Genomic DNA, 18,965 nt, shown 5'->3' on the forward strand with positions numbered 1-18,965 from the left:
TAAGTGGAACCTCCTGTGTTCCAGCTTGCACCCATTGCCCCTTGTCCTGTCAAGGGATGTCACTGAGAAGAGCCTGGCTCCATCCTCTTGACACTTGCCCTTTACATATTTATAAACATTAATGAGGTCACCCCTCAGTCTCCTCTTCTCTAAGCTAAAGAGACCCAGCTCCCTCAGCCTCTCCTCATAAGGGAGATGTTCCACTCCCTTAATCATCTTCGTGGCTCTGCGCTGGACTCTCTCTAGCAGTTCCCTGTCCTTCTTGAACTGAGGGGCCCAGAACTGGACACAATACTCCAGATGCGGCCTCACCAGGGCAGAGTAGAGGGGGAGGAGAACCTCTCTCGACCTGCTAACCACACCCCTTCTAATACACCCCAGGATGCCATTGGCCTTCTTGGCCACAAGGGCACACTGCTGGCTCATGGTCATCCTGTTGTCCACTAGGACCCCCAGGTCCCTTTCCCCTACGTTGGTCTCCAACAGCTCTGTCCCCAGCTTGTACTGGTACATGGGGTTGTTCTTGCCCAGATGCAGGACTCTACACTTGCCCTTGTTATATTTCATTAAATTTCTCCCCGCCCAACTCTCCAGTCTGTCCAGGTGTCTCTGAATGGCTGCGCAGCCTTCCGGCACATCAGCCACTCCTCCCAGTTTTGTGTCATCAGCGAACTTGCTGACAGCGCACTCTATTCCCTCATCCAAGTCATTAATGAATATATTGAATAGAACTGGTCCCAGTACCGACCCTTGCGGAACTCCGCTAGACACAGGCCTCCAACTGGACTCTGTCCCGCTGACCACCACTCTCTGGCTTCTTTCCTTCAGCCAGTTCACAATCCACCTCACTACCCGATCATCCAGACCACACTTCCCCAGTTTAGCTGCGAGGATGCTGTGGGAGACCGTGTCAAACGCTTTACTGAAATCGAGATAGACCACATCCACAGCTTTACCATCATCTATCCACCGGGTAGATGTGTAGCCCAACAACCACCCGTGAGCTCGGGGTTGTGTTTTACCCTGTCACCCCCAGGAGCAGGATATTGTTTCAGAGCCCTCATTTGGAGGGTGCTGAAGTGACTGATGCTCTGGGTGTGCATGTTTGGGGAGGCAGGCAGCATCCTCTTTTGCTCAGGGTATACGTAAACAAAAGTATTCTCCTATGAATTTGGAAAAATAAGCTTCATCTACAGCAGGGTGTTCAAAGCTGGGCTGCCTGGAGTCCATGTCTAACTGCCTCAGGAAAGCAAACCATAACCAGTACCGTTCTCCTAGCTTGTGTGAGGAGCTGAACTGCCTTGGACTAGGGCTTAAGCACATACTGCTGGGAAAAACATTGCAAGGGAGGAGGAAGAGGCAAAACAGTTCAGTGCTTGTCATGTCGGGCAGCTAAAATGCAATCCTGAAGGCAAGGGCAAGCACTGTTTTTCCTTAGTGCTACAGGAGTGTGGACAAGGGATGTTCAGGCTGATTTTCCGAGACTGGGATGTAGGTGTATGAGCTGGGGTTTGGGATTCCTGAAATAAACAATCCGGTGGTGTTTTAAAACCTGGAGTAGAAGAAAGCCACTAATCCTGTTCCTGTCTGCAAACTCAGGAACTGGAAAACATCTTCTGCTTGTCTTTGTGATGCATGGCAGGAGTGACTGTTTGTTCCACGATATTTTGATTCAGCCATTTGCAGTAAAATATGCTTGGATTTAATCAATTTGCATCTCTGCTCAAGGCCCAAATTGTTAGAGGCTTTAGGGGGATGACATTGTCCTACAGCACTCATTTAATGATTTAGAGTAAACAGATGGTTTTATTTTTTCCCATTAGAACCTTTCAGCTTTTCTAGTTACATAGACATAATAATTATCTCTCACTTTGATTAAAATGCACAGTATTAATGTCTTGCTCTGTCTGGTTTCAATTGCATTATTTCTCTGTGGGTTTTAAGTACTGTGGAGTTAACATCATGTACAATGAGCTGTGCTACGCAGGTCTGTATCAGCTGACACTGAATGCACGGCAGTTGTTCTCTTGACAGGGCTAACAGTATCTACGTGCATGTTTGGTGGTGGTGAAGGCGGCTGCTGTGCCTGCTCGAATAAGTGAGCTTTTTTCTTGTACAGGATCTGTTAGATGATACTTGGCCAAATAGTAGACAATAGACAACAATGGCTGTTAGATATTGTTATGTTCTAGACTAATTGGCTTTGAAAATTGCGTTGAAATTCAGGAAGAATAGGGTAGTAGGACAAGTAGGTGTCACCTGAAATTAGTGTGATAGATACCCGAGATCTCCACGTCCCCTGGAAGCAGGTGATATCTTGGAGGGCCAGTGCTGTTGTGATGGATAGCTGGAGCCCTGGAAGGCAGGTGAAGTTCTGGGGTGGGATTGTTGGTGGGACGTAGGTGTGTGCAGCCTGGTCTGGAAGGTACAGGAGGCTACAGCGTGTTCAGCTCTCCAGAACAGCCGGTCACACAGAGGCTCAGTGACAAAATGTTGAGCACATCGAATCTGGGGTTGGAATGAGGCAGGAGCTTGGAACAGCCTTGAGGCTTTTTGTTTTTTAGGTGATTACTGAACAAAACTGTTAGTCCTGTGTCAAAGTCAGTGGGTTGAGCTGAAGTGTGAGAGTGCCTTTTAACAGATAAAAGGGTCTGGTGTAGAAATGCTGTCCAGGAACATCTGCATTGAAACTCAAAAAAAAAAAGCCCATCTGGTTTGTTTACAGCCTGTGATGAAGTGAGTGGCAGTCCCAGTTTATACGTTCTATGGCTTGTGCCTGGTTAGGTTTATATGTTGGTCACTCAGTGATCACTTGACCTGTCACTTCTGCAATTATTTGTGAACACTTTAGGTTTATCAATTACTTTTCCAGACTGTAAGTTACCTACTTCGAGAGCATAATTTGTTTATAATATATGTTTTAACAGCATGATTTGTTTCGTGTTTGTAATTAATTTGGAGCTTTGAGTCTAAAATTGCACGACAAATGATTATGGAGAGAGCTATTACCTGGAATATTGCTGCTAAAGTCTTGTAATATACTGGGACTTTGTCTCTGTCATCACTGAGTTCATTTTAGTGCTTTTGGGACTGGGATTTAGGGACACTGTTGACATAAGAAACATGTGGTGCTGTGACATTGCTATGCCAGGGCTGGGGGAGTTAGCACTTGCATCCCTCTGAACACTGAGGGTGCCAAGTGAACCTGAAGGAAGGCAGCGTGTGTGAGAAGGGCTTCACCCCCAGCTGCCTAAAGTTCAGGAGAGAGTTGGAGAACTGATGGAGAGGCTGGGACAGAGAGACTTGGAACTCAAGCTGTGCGTTGTATTCTGCGGAGGCGGGGGGGAGTGACGTGGTTGTGGTTTGTGTGTGTCCGTGCAGTGGGGAGATAAGTTCTACGGGGCTGTTGTGCGCAGCAGAGGAGAAGGTGCAGCACAAGGGAAAAGACGGGAGACACGAGTTGTAAGTTGCATTTAATGCCGAGATCAGGCGGCAGGTTTGAATCCAGGAGGAGGACGTCTTTAGTTACATGACGCTTGACTCAGCTGAATGCCTTGTCAGAGGGCTACTGAGAGCGCTGTTACACACACTCCCCTCTGGCCCAGCCAATCTGTATTTCACAAGGAAGCAGAGTAGATGATGTCAACCTTCATTCTGGTGCTAAAATTCAAAAGAGCAGCTTCATGGTCTCTTAATTAAGAGTGCTCTTAATTTTGCTGCCTACTGCTGAGCCAGGTACTTAGCACTTAGGACTTGGTTTCAGACTGGGCTTTCGTGGGCTGGTCCTCTGCGAACTCCAAATTACTGAGCAGGAACTGGAGGAACACAACGACTCTCCCTCAGAAATTCAGCTGAAGGGTGTTGCCATGGTGCCTGTGGGATTTCTTCCTGAAAAGCATTTGGAAGTTTCTCAGTAATTTTTAGCCATTGAGCCGCCTTGGGTGAGATCCCCCAAAATACCCCTGTTACTCTCAAAGTCCTTATGTAACTGCAGGGCTTTGCCAGTTCTGACAATGGGGTGTTATTATGCAAACCAAAATCATCTTAAGCAGAGATGGGAGGTTTTGCTGTGTTCCTCTGAGCAGACAGGATACCTTAAGGGGAGAAGAGAAGCTGGTTCTAGGCGAGCTCTTGGTGAACACTCATTCTGTGCTCTGCCTCAGTGGAAAAGTTTCTCTCTGGGGCTTCTTGCTTCCCCTTGAAACTTCTCACTGTGTCTTGTCACTGAAATCGTGTTTGCATCTAGAACTGCCGTGCCCTGTTGACCAAGGCGGTGGCTCTCTGCCTTGGAGAAGCTGCTGGAAATGGAGAGGGGAGTTTTCCAATCTCTGCAAAGCTCCGGGGTGTGTTTTACTGGAATTTTCAGTGGACTTTTAAGTATGTGCTAGCAATAAGCACCTGCTGTTTACATCGTGTGCAACTGAAGTACAAAATGAATGTGAACAAACCCATAAATGAAGGAGTACAAACAGCAGGAAGGACTTAGTAAATGGTGCTGTGTAACTTTGTGGCCCAGTAAATCAAACTCATTTCAGAATAGCAAATGAGCTGCTCTTCATGACTGTTTTTTCTTATACCTTGTTCCTAGAGAGTTGAGCAAAGCACCTCGAAACAATACAGACTATCCAGAAATAGGGAATGGTGATTTCTTGCATTAAAAGCAAATTTTATCTCTGTGCTTTTCTCTTCTCGGAGACCTAGGTTTGGAAAAAATAACTTGCCCTGAAGTGACCGAAGGTTTCTTCTTCCTGTAATGACAAGGTTTCCTGTTTTTTTGAAAACAATCCAATCCGACAAGCCAAAGGGAATGTTGAAAATTTCAGTTTCAAACATTTGTTGGACATACCCAGAAATGTGTAGTTTCTCAATGAAATTCCATAAGGCTAAAAGCCTTTTTTAAAAGCGGGTAGTTCTGTGATGAGGATGACTTGAGGGAGACTCACAATTATAGATGGCTTTTGAAGGAGTTTGGATGGGGTGGCAGACAGCAAAATTCGGTTTGGAGTTGTTGAAGCATTTTAAAATGTGTTTTTTACTTTAAAACACAGAAAAAGGTTTTGGGTAGAACTTGGATGGAGAACTTTTACTTCATATGACATGTTTATAAAATTCTGGACAACAAGTGACATTTTAGAATTAAAATTGTTAGAAAATGCACGTCTAGAGATACAGGTTAGTATCTGTAAAAATGTTTAAGATAGGCAGGTTCATTCATAGGTGTGTATATATTGTTTTGACTGTTCTCAACAGCCCTATGTGTAGACATGTGTGGCTTAAAGAGCCAGAGAACCTGGTGTGTTCTGCTTCTGTGCATTAAGATATGTCTGTGCCTCTACTGAATCGAGGTAGCTTTAACAGTAGGACTTGTATTTTAAACACTTGAATTTTGTGTTAAATAATTACGGGAAATTGGTAATTAGCTGTGGTGTTTGGGCAGCGTGTGGCATGGCTTGGCTTTCCTGGCCGTGGGCTCGCAGATATTTCAAGTATATTCTCTTCAGAGTGCTGAGGAGGAGCTGGCTGCCGGGGCGCACGAGGGTTGCAGCTCCATAGCCTGGAGCGGGGTGCGGGTCACTCTGGGTGCTGTGTGTGCTGGCTCGTGACACCTGCAGTGAGCAGCAGGCAGTGCTGACCCGCCTCGCTTGCTTCTGTACCAAGATGAGGAAAAACAAGAGGGTTGGTGGAAAAAACTGTTTGCAAGGAGATCCCTTTTGTCCTCCTGAAACTGTGAAAGTTGATGACTTCGGTTTGGTGTGAAGCGCCTTAATTTGCTGGGATGGTTTCTAAAGGCTGGTGGGAGTGCAGGAAAATGGAAACTGCAAAAATGTCACGGCTTGTCCTCCGCTTCTGACTGATTCTCCACTAAGTTGTGTTTGGAGAAGTGCACATTTGGAACGCTTCCACGGCGCAGACTATTATCCCTCTAATTCCCTGTCCATCTGTAGGATAAACGTTTAGACTGTGTGTAAACTCTACCGAGTCTATATCATCCATAATGTATGACTGTATATGATAACGTGCCATGAATGTCAAATTTTATTTTATTAAATATAAGCTGCTCTTCCATCTGCGCGTTGGAGACCCCATATATTGTTTGCCAAAAGAAAGCACCATTTCCCAGAGTTACATAATTTCACATGGAGCGATGTGAAATACCTCAGCGTCTCCTCTCCCTTGAATTGGTACAACTCTGAGCTTTAATTCCTAGTTCATGGTTTTTTCTTGCTGTGGAAGAGCGGTGTCAGGCTGATAATTCAGCAGCAGTGCAAGCTCAGCTGGGTCTGCCTGCCAAAACCAGGAGTGTCCGGATCCGTGAGGGCTGTAACTCTGCTGGCGTCAGCGGCACAGCAGCACTTACGCCAGCGAGCCCTCTCCTCCCGCCCAGGCTTCTCCTGCAGCCTTCCAGCACTCCGGCGACGAGGAGGCCTTCAAATGAGCAAGGAGACAAATGTTTGTCGTAGCTCTTTAAGCTCTGGCAGACAAGCTGCTAGGACCTTTAGTTGGCACCTATCCGGGGTTCCAAAAAAGCCAACCTTGTCACGGCTGCCTTTTTTTTTTTTCCCCCCTTCGTTTGCAGATATCTCGCATTGTATGTGAGCGTGTGAGGCTGTGTGTCTGTGTGTCTCGTGATACCCCGCCACAGAGATTGACAGGAACCAGAAGCCAGGTTCATCAGAGCCACAGATTTCTGATCCAGAATTACAGTGACTGATCTGTGCCAACACAGACCTAGACTGTCCAGATAGACTGAACAGGAGGAAAATGGAATGCCAAAAAGAAAGAAGCTGAAACCTAATTAATCAGAAACAAATAAGTCATCTTAATGGCAGCACAGAAGTAGTCCCAATTTAATTTGAGAGTACCCTATGTTCCGTAAGGATGACATTGTGCAGTAATTCTGCTGCCAGTTACTGCCGTCAGAACTGCTGAATAGCGAGAACCGCCTGAGTTACTGCCTCCAATGGTCTGTATTTTGCACATTTACAGCTCCCTGGTATTTTATGTTTAAACGCTGCTTGTGACTTTCTCTCCCCTGGCACATCTGTGGAGCCGTGTGGTTTTGCTTTGTTTCTCATGGTGGTAGAGTAAGCAAGGCTCACAAAGAGCACAGCCGATGCTGAGGTCAGCAGAAGCCAGCGACTGCTGGGGTTGTGTTGCATTAGATACTATTGGGCTTCATCTTAGGGAATTACTTAATATTAGAGATTAGAGAACAAAGACTTTCTGTTCTGTCCCTGGGGCTGCCTCTGGTGGATTCTTTGTCTTGGAATGTACAGCAGCCTGCCCACGGGGCCACGAGTCCAGCGGCCCATCGCAGGGAGTACCAACAGCAGAGTTAAATGTTGCAGACTCTGAGTTGCTCTATGTCTGGATTGAAGGGAGGAGGATTCAAGGAAGGAAGCCAGGAGAGGAGGAAGCGTGCTGTCTGACCCGGACCTGGGAAGCTTGGTGTGTGATGGGACCGGCACTTGGGTGGTTTGTCACACCAGAAGTGGTGATGAGTACGAAGTGTGCTGTCACATTACCTGAGGTCCTGGAGAACAGGAACGGGAGGGAGTGAGGGGCAGAGTTACTGCCCAGGAGAACAGCCCCAGCCAGGACTGGGAGAAGGCTAAAAAAGAGAAGGGCACTGTGAAGGGACACAGCTGATGTTTTAGGTCTGTGGAGCTTGGCAGGGGGAGAAGAGCCAGGCTGAGACAAGGCAGCGGGACTCCTTTGCTGTTCCCTCGGGGTGTGCTGTGAGCCTGCTGTTCTTGCCCTACAGAAATGCCTTTGAAGGGGGAGAGCCCTCCTGGAAGCCTTGGTGCAGTCACCAGTGCTGGGAGGGCAGGAAAAGCAATGGGAAGGAAAGCAGTGAGGCTTGGGTCCTGATCCTGTGTCGGCAATGCTGACCTTCAGGTGTAATTTGGCGTTCAGTTTTCAACAACTATTAGACCCTATGGATTAAAAAAAACAACCCTTCAGAGGAAACATTGGATGAGAGAGAAAAATCACTTCTGTTTCCTTGGTTACAGAAGAACATGAATAAATTATACGGGAAAAAAAACCCCCTCGGTGTATTCTGAGTGGTCATTTGTGACAACTGGTCCTTTAAGTGTTTACACGGGGAGGAACAAGCCAGAGCTCGTGGTCTCTGAAAATGGCCTGTATCACCTGTGGGCAAGGCTTGAGAGCCCAGGGAGCGGGCAGCCAGACTCGGGCTGGGTTCAGGGCTTAGGCTCAGGGCTGGGGCTGCGTGGGGACTGATCATGTTGGTGTAGGGCTCAGTTCTGGGGGCCGTGTTACACCTCAGCTATACCTTAACCTAACCCCCTGCTGATGACAGCCTCAGAATTTAGATGAGTTTAGGTCTGTAAGTCTAATTTAGCAATTTGCAGAGCCTAATTTTCTACTAACTGAGCTTGCAAAGCCCAAGTGTGACTTTGGGTATTTCCATATGGAGCTGTTTCACCAGTATGAGGTGTGAATTGAAAGTTCCTCCTCTCTAGAAACATTATTTTGTGGTCTACTGTATTTTCACTTAAAAATATTTTCTTTCCAAGCTCGTTGATGTCATTTTGGAAATTGTTTGAACTAAACAAGCAAGCTATTCTTGGTGTAGAAGAAGCAGATCCTTCTGGATAGCTGTGCCATTTGAATTGTGTGTGTTTATTACGTAAATGTACCGGTGACACTCACTCAGTCCACAAGGCTGTGGATGTCTCGGTACCAAATTTGCTGTTGGAACAGGTCTTACAATATGTTACCCTTGTCCTCTCAGCCCCCAGTCCTGGCTCCCTAAAGGCTACTGCAGCTATTGCTCTGCAAACCCAGAGCTGATGTCTAGCTGGGTGGCCTTCCGAGGCTCGTGGGCAGAAGCTTTGGCGACGCTGCTTTGCTTGTACAAAGTGCTTTTCATCCCAGGTACGGAGCAGGGAGTTCACAGGGGGTCTGTGGCAGAGCTGCTGCAGTACGGTGGTTGGCAAGCCTCGGAGCCAGCAGCCAAGCACCAGAAGCAAAGGCTCTGGGGTAGTTTACTTGTCATTACGTTCAGGATGGTGAGTGAGGGTCACAGCTGTTGGCGAGAAGGGAATCCAATGGGGCTCTTTCCAGAAAGAGAGGCAATTCTTTAACGTGACACCACAGTAAAGCAGTGTGCTGTCCTATAGCAGCGGCCTGGGGATTCTTTGTTACTAAGCAAGAAATGGCCAGAAAGAGTAGGATGCACTCAAATGGCAAAGGACTGTCCTTTTGGGGTCCTCTGCCGTGGAGCTGGTGAGCGTTTTGGAGCTCTCCAGGGCAGCAGTGGAGCTGCTGTACGTATAGGCTCGGCGTAGATGACGGCGTTCGTGTAGATCTGTAAATGAAGACCTGTCACGTGCGAGTTCAGCAACGTTCCCTAATCACACATGGGTATTTTTAACAGTTGGGAGCCTGCAGCGTGCAGGCAAATACTCCTGCTGGGATTGTTTCTTGAAACGAGGGGCTTTGAGGATCATTTTGTTAATTTTTGCCATTTACAATTCTCAGACATGAAAAGTTAACACAGTTTGGAAGACTTTTTTCTTTTTTCTGGCACTTACAAGTTCAGAACGCTTTTGTGCATTCCAAGCAGTCCTGCCCAGATCTGCCACCTGTTCCCTAATTCTGGGTATAGGCAGGCTATAGTTCTTTTCCATATGGGCAGCGTAATTCCATTAAGTAGCAATCCAGCACGCTTTTTTTAACATTAAACCTCGAGAGTTAATCATCCATCTGTGTGTAATCATTGATTCCATTAAGCCTTATGGCCTTGTCAGATTATCAAACATTTTAAACAGCACTTTTTTCTTTTTTCCTTACTCGACAGCAAAAGCATTTGTTAGGGGGCACGATTAGAGCGAAGTTTTCAAGACGTACTCCAGTCTCATGTAGACATTTACATTTCCCAACCCTTCTCCCCGTTCTCAAACGCAAAGCCTGCCTGCAGCGTGTGTGGCACAGATGACCCGAAGCCATTCAGCTATTTCTTGACAGGCAATGCTGGGACGTTTACTTGATGTTAGCAACACCCACCCCCCAAAAAAAAAACCCTACCCCCCAGCTTTTTTTTAACGATGATTCAACACTCAGATGCTTACTCACATTTTTGGTTAAGTTTGGGGAATTACAGTAGTTTGGTTGAAATAAGAACAGACCCAGACCTTCAGACTGATTGATGCAACCAACCTTTATTCTTGTAAAAACAGCGGAAACCAGGTTGTGAGATGGGCATGCTAAATTCTTCATAGGAAAACAGAACCAAGCAAGCTGTTTCTCCCACATAGGATTTGCAAAATAATGGCATGGTATTCCTGAAACGAACCATCTTCTCAAGTGGTTTCCTAAATGCAACAGCAAAACTTGGTATAAGCATATAGTTACAGCCTCATTCTTGTCCAGAAATCCCTGAAATCAGAGTTCAGTGATGGTCCTGTTTGATGAAGAGGAAGGAAATGGCTTCAGAACTGCTTGGCAGATCCCCTGTGACCCCAACGAGAGGGAGTGGTGGGTTACTATTGCTAGTAACAGGGGGATGGTTGTTAATGGCAGGAGTTGTCACGTGTTCCCTCCAGACTTCTTTTCCTTCCCTACATTGTAATTTCCCTTAGTTGTGTTTAGCATTAATGTGAGGACAACAAGGAATGCTGCGTGGGGAAGGAACAGGAATATTGAGGGCGAGCAAGGCATTTCACAGCCCTGTCAGCAGTGGCCAACAGGATGGCCGTCCTCGGCAGGGAGGAATGCCCCAGCAGAGCTGTGGCGTGCACATGGAGAGTGGTGCCTGGTGATGGGCGAGCAGCAGGAGCCTCTCACCCCGACACTGCTTGTGCCCTGGTGGTGTACTGGAGGGAAGGAAGGGGACAGAAGAGGAGTGTTGCTTAAAAATCATAGAATCATAGACCAGTTGGGGTTGGAAGGGACCTTTAAAGGCCCCTTAAAGGGACATCTTCAACTAGGTCAGGTTGCTCAGAGCCCCATCCAACCTGACCTGGAATGTTTCCAGGGATGGGGCATCTGCCACCTCTCTGGGCAACCAAAATGAACTACAGAATGCTGGCTTAAGCTTGCGGTGGAGCTGGGAAGGGATGCTCTGCAACTGGGAGCTCAGTTAGGTTCATGGGCCACCTCTGGGACAGGAGTCCAGGCACACCAGCTCAAGCACCAGAGTTTTGTGCAGGTGAAAATACTGAGGGTTTCTGTAGTGCTGAGGACAAATCTCTTGGTGTTGAAATATCTCCTCAAATCTTTAAGTTTGGTAAAGGAGCTACTGAGACAGAGCAAAAGCTATCAGAAGTAGGAGTCGTGATGGTAATTTTTGGCTTTGAATCTGTGTAATAGTAGACGTGTTCTTCGTACCTGAAGGGCTGCTTCACCTTCTGGGCCCCCCAAAACCTCCCTTTCCTGTGGGCCTGGGTGAGATTGGCCAGGTGCTTATCTCAGAGAATTGATGCTATGTAAAGTCAACGTTTTAACTTGATTTTCGATGACACTGCTTACTCTAATTCTTCTTTTCGATGAAGAAAGTGTGCAGATACTAAGGTTACTTGGGGGGTGAGCAGAAAAAGTGACCAGAGAAGCGGTGAGGTTTTTATTTTGAAAGATTTCCTGAATTTCAGCATCTCTTAAGATGAAGTCCTGGCAAAGAATCAAAATACCACGTTTCATTCCAACCACTGTGATTACTACTGAACCTGATTTAAAAAAAAGGCAGGGCAGGGGGGCTTGTTTCTTATTTCCTCGTTAATTACACTGATTTTTTTTCCTGAAAAGTATTAGTGTGATAATTAGACCACACATCATGTGTGGTTGGATAAATACTATTTACATGTTGAGAAAGGGGCCAGAAGAATTGTATCTAATGAAAGGAACTGGTGCCAAATAGCAGAGAGATTCGTGTTTGTCTTGCAGGAATATCTGGGACCAAACCTGGGCGTCCCTGCCATGGGCTGTGTGGTTTGGGGGCTTTCTATGTGTTCAGAATGTCATATCCAGCCTGGCTCCCAGTGACACCGATGGCAAAATTCCAGTTAGCGTGAGTGAAGTCACTGATGCTATGTGGGGAGTTGCCTAGAAATTGCGTATTGTGAATTCTGCACATAACTTCTGCTTGCACGTTACTGAGGTAGAACATCACCAGGTAACGACCAGTGGAATGAAACTGGAGCTTTTTTGTGCCAAATGGTCCCACGGAGTTGAACTCGATGACTTCTGGCCATCTGGGAAGTTTGTCTTTGACTCTTCAGCTTCGTGGATAGTTTAGATAACAAGTTGATATCTAGTGTAAAAGGAGGGCAAGTATTTTGTGTAAGATGGTGTGTGCAAGACCCTAGAAGACTTCCGTGTTCTGCACCTGGAAACTTCTAATTCTGACATTTTGAACATGAAAACATGTCCAAGGTTGCAGTTATGAAAATTCAGATTTTAAGCAGTGAGCTTTCTGTCTGGCAGGCCACGAGGCTGAAGAACTGCATTCAGTAAAAATGTACTGAGCCTTCAGTTCCAAATGTTCTGATTTTTTTTTTCCAAATTTAAAAAGTAAGAAGCAGGGAAGTGAGTTTAATTGCAGTTTATCTCCTAGTGTGTCTCTTGATCAGATATGAGGTACTTGAAAAGAATTTGCAGTGAATTTTCACTTGCTTTAAATCACGCTATAAATGTTAGATGTTAGGGATATAAATAAAATAATTCTGCCTATCTGTTGGGTGTCAGTTTGCACCGTGCCCAGCACAAGTCTAGCAGTAAAAGCTTGTCCAGCATCTTTAACCCCCAAAATCTGCCCGAGTCTCTCTCCCCTCAGTTGTGGAGCTCTTGTTTCCTCTTGCCGCCTTGTACTGGGAAAGACCCACCGAGTCCTGTTTTAAGCAATTAGAAAAGTTGCCTTTCTCCAATCAAAGAGAGGTATTAGGGAAATGAATGGGAGTAATTAAATCTAATTTAGTCATGTAAATGAGTTTAATTAAAAGAAATCTACCCTTTAATAACTTCAGGGGGAAATGCCGCTCCTTGCGGAGTTTGAAATTTAGTTAAGCTAACAAGACACAATAGCTGAACTGATGAGCCCGTGCTGTTGTGATCTGCTCTGTAAATAATGGCACAGCCCGCGGTGAGCAGCAGCTCCTGGTCGTGGTGCAGTGGGGTTTGGGGGGGCTGCGAAGTTGGGTGCCCCAGGGTGATGGCAGTGCGAGACGAGGTAGTGCCTTCACTTGGCTTTGAGGTCCCACCTGCTTACACTTGGTGTACCTAAGGGATTTGGAGGAAAAAGGTGAATGATTTGGGGTAAGGAAGCTATTGGGTACCCAGTTAATAGCAGTAATTGTCCTAAATGCAGTAAACGCTGGGCTGGGTAGGTTGGTGGTGGGTTGGGTGAACAGTAGAGAACCTTGGTGGAGCTTTTGGTGCCGTGCCTCTTCCTTGGCTGGCTGGGAGAAGGCAGCATGCGATACACCTACACCGAAAACAAATGGCTCTTGGTGAGTCCGTGCCTCGGAGCCATCAACACTGTCTGTGTTGGGTTTGCAGTCAGCATAGCTAAAAGCCCAGAGGCAAGTTGGAAAACAAATTCAACCAAGAGCTAGACGGAGCCCAGAGCACCTGCCCTCGCCCTGAGCGAGTGCTGGAAGTGCTGTACCACGATGGCACCTTCTTGCAAGTGGATCTTGCTGAAGGTTGGGCTTCTAGCTGGTGGCTAGAAACTAGTGAAATCAGTCCTTTTTGGGAAACTGCAGTGTCCTTGTTTCTGTCTTTATCTTTTTATTGTCGTAGTTTTTGTCTCTAAAATCTTTTTGCCTGAACACTGACCCAAAAGAAGGTTTGTGTAATGTTCATATATGTTTAATTTTAACAGCCTGGAAGGAAATAATAATGATTATTCCTAGACATCATCATTTTTCTGGGTTAGGGGCAGTGTGTGACTTATTGCTGAACAGGAATTGTCATTTCAAGACCATTTCAACCTTCCATTTGACAAGGCTCACAAAGACCCAGAGGTCTGGCCTTTGGAAGGGTTTCAGATAGCGATAGCCGAGACGGTTGGAATAATCTGCTTTTATATTCTTGCAACATCAGAAGCACCATCTGCAGCGAACAGCGCTGTCTCTGCCGGAGAGTGCCCCTGCTCAGGGCTGGTGGTCTTTGAAGACGTTGGCAGGTGTTCTGTAACGGCTTCAACAGGAAAATCGTGTGTGCGGCCACTCCTGTTTGCACACACCCAAAGTTCTCGGACTCTAGAGGGTTTTAGGTTTGTGTGTTTGTTTTTCTGACTAAATTTAAACCAGTCGGGACATAATTTGGCCATTAGTTTCAGTTACTATTTGCCTATTCCGAAACCCAGGCTAAAGGATGTTCTTGTTGATTTATTCAAAAGAACACTCCTCCTCTGCTTAACGCTGGCAGTTTAGCTTGAGACTGTGGCTATGTGGAGGGATCTTATGTGTAGATCAGGTTGTGTAGCTGAAATTAATTTCAGTAAGCCCAGATGTATGCAACGGATCCAACTATAACCATTAAGTGATATTTTTTAATTTTTATTTTTTCTTTGAATGCTGCTCTTCAACAACAGTTGCAAACTGGAGAGTCCTGTCGTGTGTTTTCTCTTTCATGGTCTTTTGCTTTTTTGAAAGTAATCTCACAAAACACTTAATTTCTTCTTCAATAATAATTAGCATTCTGCATCTTGAATTTACAGTGATGTTTTTGGATAAGCATGTGTATTTTAATAGGATAAAGCCAACTTCTAAAGAGTTTGAATATTTGATGCTATAACCCGTGCTTAGGTTCAGCTCCCCTCCCAAGGCTGTCTGCTGAACTTCCTCTCCCTCACTAGCAAAGCCTGGTGGACACTTCCCATCACTCCATGCCCTTGACTGCCAGCTGCAGAGCCTCTAGGTAAAGGAAAGAAGTTCACCATCTTTCTTAAATTTCATACCGCTGAGCTGCTGATTTTGCTGCTCCCAAACATCCCCCATTCCCCCTTAGTTGCTTCATGTTGTGTTTATTAGACTGTCTCTGGGTGGGCTCGCCTGTCGCACAAGATCTTCTGTTGGTGTTTGATGTAGAATGGTTAACCAAAGGCATCCCGCAGCAGCTGACGGTCAGACTCCTGCTGTGAAGCACCACTGAGAGCAGAGTTGTGGGCGGCGCAGAACCGAGCTGGAGAAGGCAGCCCAGTGCCCAGCAGACAGCACGGTGGTGGTGGTGTGTTGGAGTATCGGAAGGATCGTTTGAGAGGTGTAAAATGGGGGTCATGGAGGAGATGGCAGATGCTTGGCCAACAGGCTGCTGTTCTGAGATGTGTTTGCGGTTGAGTTGATGCGTTGTCCCTTGCCTCGTAGAGCAAGGAGCCTGTCTGGGGGACGGACAGGCCTGGTGGAAGTGTCTTGGGACAGCTCAGGAGGAACAGATGGCTTGAAGGGTGTTGAGGAGAGTAGCAAGTGGTGGGTCTTCAGTGGCTGAGGGAAAGATGGAGAAAGCAATGAAGAGCTTGAATGGTTTAGCTTTGTTGTAAGTGCGTGTGTTCTGTGAGTTGTTCTGTGTTTATTTTCAATTTTAGAAAATTAAACAAAAGTGCAAGTATGTTTTGGGTTGAGCAAGAGGGCCAGTGGTTACTAATGGAGGTGCTCACAAAAAGGGATGGCTGATTTTGGGCTCATCCCTTCTTGCCCTTCTCTCTGCCTTGGTACAACACAGTTTTTTAGGAACTGCTGTTTCAAGAAGAAGAGTAAATTAAGTTCAGACAGTTCGATAATGATGTCCTGCATTGGTTATTGGCTTGCGTCGACTTTGTTGAAATTAAAACAATATATTTTCTCTGCAAATTATTTGCTTCTTCAGGGTTTTTCTCCAAGCTGGTTCATCACCACAGTAAAAGCAGTTAAAGCTGTCAGTGCTCCGTGTGAATGCACCCGCTTTTACCAGCCTTACAGAAAAACGCAGCCAGGACATAAAGTTTCTTGTTAATTGTCTGTGCTGGCAGAAAGTCAAATTAAAAGGAGGATAACTTGGGAAAAGTTATTTGAATTAGTCAATTGCTAGAACTTTGAGGCAAGCTGCTGGGCTTTGCAAAGCTCTTTCTGGGTGACTCCTTCGGCCTCCTTGAACGTGCTTCACACACCCATGGTGAGCGTTTATCCGCTGTCTGGTCACGTTGTTGTCTCCTTGGCGGTGCCCAGCAGTTCTCGCTTCTCTCCAGGTTGGCAACTCGGCCATGTCAAAGCAGTGCTGTGGGCACACCCGTTCCCCAGAGCGAAGAACACTGATGATATTTCTGATGATAGTTTAAGTAGAAGGTACTAAGGAGACACTGGCTCGGCTGTAAAGGCTGCGCTGTTACGTCTCGCGTATTTTCTTTCTTGGGGCTCGAAAAGTAATTTTATTACAGCTCCATTTGTAGCCTTGGGCCTCGGTTGTCTCTGGGAGAAGCCGTGTGACTCGGTGACCCATGTGGCAGCAAGGCTTTGTGGGCCTTTTGTTGCATGATGAGTGGTTTTTTGAAACTCAGCCTGTCTCTTGGTGGCTGGGTTGATGCTAGAAGAAACGCAGAGACTGTGCTCTGTAGCATGAGGAAAATCCTGGAAGCTTGCAGAACTGATTAAGTAGAGGCTTCTCCAAACGTACATGGAAACTGCAGAGGCATCTGCTCTGGCCTTGGTGGGCTGAGGTCACACATTGTACGTGTGGAAGCTGCTCCTAAGAACAGCCACTGCTGCACACACAGGGCTGGACGGGCACCAGTCTCAGCTCTGCTGGCTGAGAGCCACCTCCTTCAGCCGCATCTGCAAGTGCTTGTCCTGTGTGTGTAAAGGTAGAATTGGTGGTGATTGCAGGGCCATAGTAGTCTGTAAAAATAGGCTGAAGCAGAAAAATATTATTTCTTGTAATTTCTGAAAAAAAAAGTCAAATTCTGCTCTTACTACACCTGCTGTAAATAGGGATTAAATCCCCCCCGTTCAATTGCACTACTCCGGGTTGACACCAGAGAGCAAGATTTATCCTAATAAGCGGGTGTACCTCGAGTTCCATCAGACTGCACGGGGCTGTATGAATTACACAAGGCTCTGATCTTTTCTGTTGTCATTCAGGCTGTTTATTGTTTGCACGACATGCTGCAGCTCCTGTCGATGTGCTGCGCTCGGGCTCCGAGGAGGGTGGCGGGGCACGCTGGTGTGTGCATGGCTGCGCGGGGCGACAGCTGTCGGGGGCAGCCGGGGCACGCTCTCAGGACGCTTTCAGGACGCGTGGGCAAATGAGCATCTTCGGGGACGGTGAAGTTTGTAAGTCAGCCTCGCTCTCTCTTCTTCCCCCAGCCCCCCAAGGCGTTTGACGTAGCTCTGTGCTCAAGTGGGTGATGCATAATTGAGCGCTGCGATGTCGGAGTGTGTTCGGAGTACAGAGTATCCGTCTGGATGAGAAGAGTTGTTAGATATTAATGTGCATTTCCTTCATGCACTCCCGAGTCCATCAGTAATGGAGGCATTGTGTAATATAATAGAAATGATTAACTTTAATTGCACTTCTTTGTTGGGAAAATAGACATGTAATTAAAAATCTGACATGCGTTGTACTTTTTTTCTTCAACAATTTACTTGTTGGCATCTCTTCAAGAGGCTATTCCACAAGGCCCTTAGCACTTCCTCCTTCAAATACCTCCCCAGGTCCAACTTCTGTCTTGGAGAACTCATCCAGTTTCTGATGCCCAGACTGAAGTGCTCGCTGGCAAATCCTCATGGGCCACCCCTTGTTCCCCAGGGTTAAATAGCCGTCCTTCTTATAACGTTGCTCATGTTGTGGGGTACTGTTGGGTACTGATGTACTGGAAAATCAGATGCTTTTAAAAGGTTCCTAGAAAGAAAGCACAGTGAAACTGGTAACGCTGAAATTACTGGTGACTTGTGAGGCTCCTGAGTGGATACGTTGGTTGCTACCAGTGCTGACTCTGTGGTAGTTTTCTGCTACTCTTCTGTTTTGGTTTTACACCTCTGTTTTCCGTGGATCTTCTTCCTACTTTGTAGTGCACTTTGATGTTTTTCTTCCCAGTTTTCTGTTCTGGCCCTGCCTCTGGGAATCCCTGTCCCTTTCCCTTTTTCAGCTCCGTAGGGTAGTGTTCAGTTACGAACTGAACTGTTTTACCCTGGGTTAGTGCTGTGGGTGTGAAGGAGTACGCTGTGGGCCGTGGGTTGGTTGGCTTGGCAGCAGCGTGGCCGGTAGAACCCTCCTGTGCGGGCTGGAGGCCTGGCTCTGCCCCTCTACCTGCCGGTGCCAGGCTGCTGATGGCGAGGAGAGGGAGCGTGTGAGCCGAGGGCTGTCGAGCCGCGTCCTGCCTGGGTGAGGAGATTCTGAGCGTGTTCCAGTGAAAGCTCGTAGCAGTCAGTGACCCACTTACACCAGCTGGGTCCCGGTCTCGGGTCTGAACAAGGGCACCGCGCTGCTTACCGGTGCCACCTGCCCTTCAGATGGTGCAGACGTCAGAGGCAGCAGCAGGCAGGAGCTGAGCGTGTACCAGGGCTCTGAGCTGGTCCTTGCAGCACAGGTTTAGAGCTGGTGGCTGAGCTGTGTGCCTGCTTGACTCCGCCTGTTCTGACTCTGGGACCGCTTTTCTGGTTTCACTGGGTGTAACTGGGTTGCTTTTAGCCTGTACAGTCAACTAGTGGTGACCCTGCAGCGTGACTGGAGATGAGAACAACTGTGAGGTGGTAGTGTGACTCCTCCGAGACCCAGGATGGGATCTCGGAATAAATATCCCCAGACAGATCAGTACAGATGACTGGTGCTGCCTGCACCAAGGTTCAGACTTCTGATGCTGTTGGAGAAAATGCCTGAGCTCCTAGCAAGGACACGTGGTAGGTGTTGCCAGGTTCTGGTGTGTACCTACATCTCCTTCTACCTGGCAGACACCGAGCAGTAGGTGTGATGGGCAACGACAGACCAAAATGGGGAAGGATCACAGGATGTGTGTAGGAACATGACCT

The 18,965-nt window shown here is 47.0% G+C and overlaps 1 long non-coding RNA gene across 2 annotated transcripts in view; it reads left to right on the forward strand.

The window, feature by feature from the left end:
* LOC137664578 (uncharacterized) overlaps window positions 1-18,965 on the forward strand; it is a 196,697-nt gene that overhangs the window by 88,570 nt on the left and 89,162 nt on the right. The gene's annotated exons all lie outside the window — the stretch shown is intronic.

This window comes from Nyctibius grandis, chromosome 6 (assembly GCF_013368605.1).
Source record: "Nyctibius grandis isolate bNycGra1 chromosome 6, bNycGra1.pri, whole genome shotgun sequence".
NCBI lineage: Eukaryota > Metazoa > Chordata > Aves > Nyctibiiformes > Nyctibiidae > Nyctibius > Nyctibius grandis.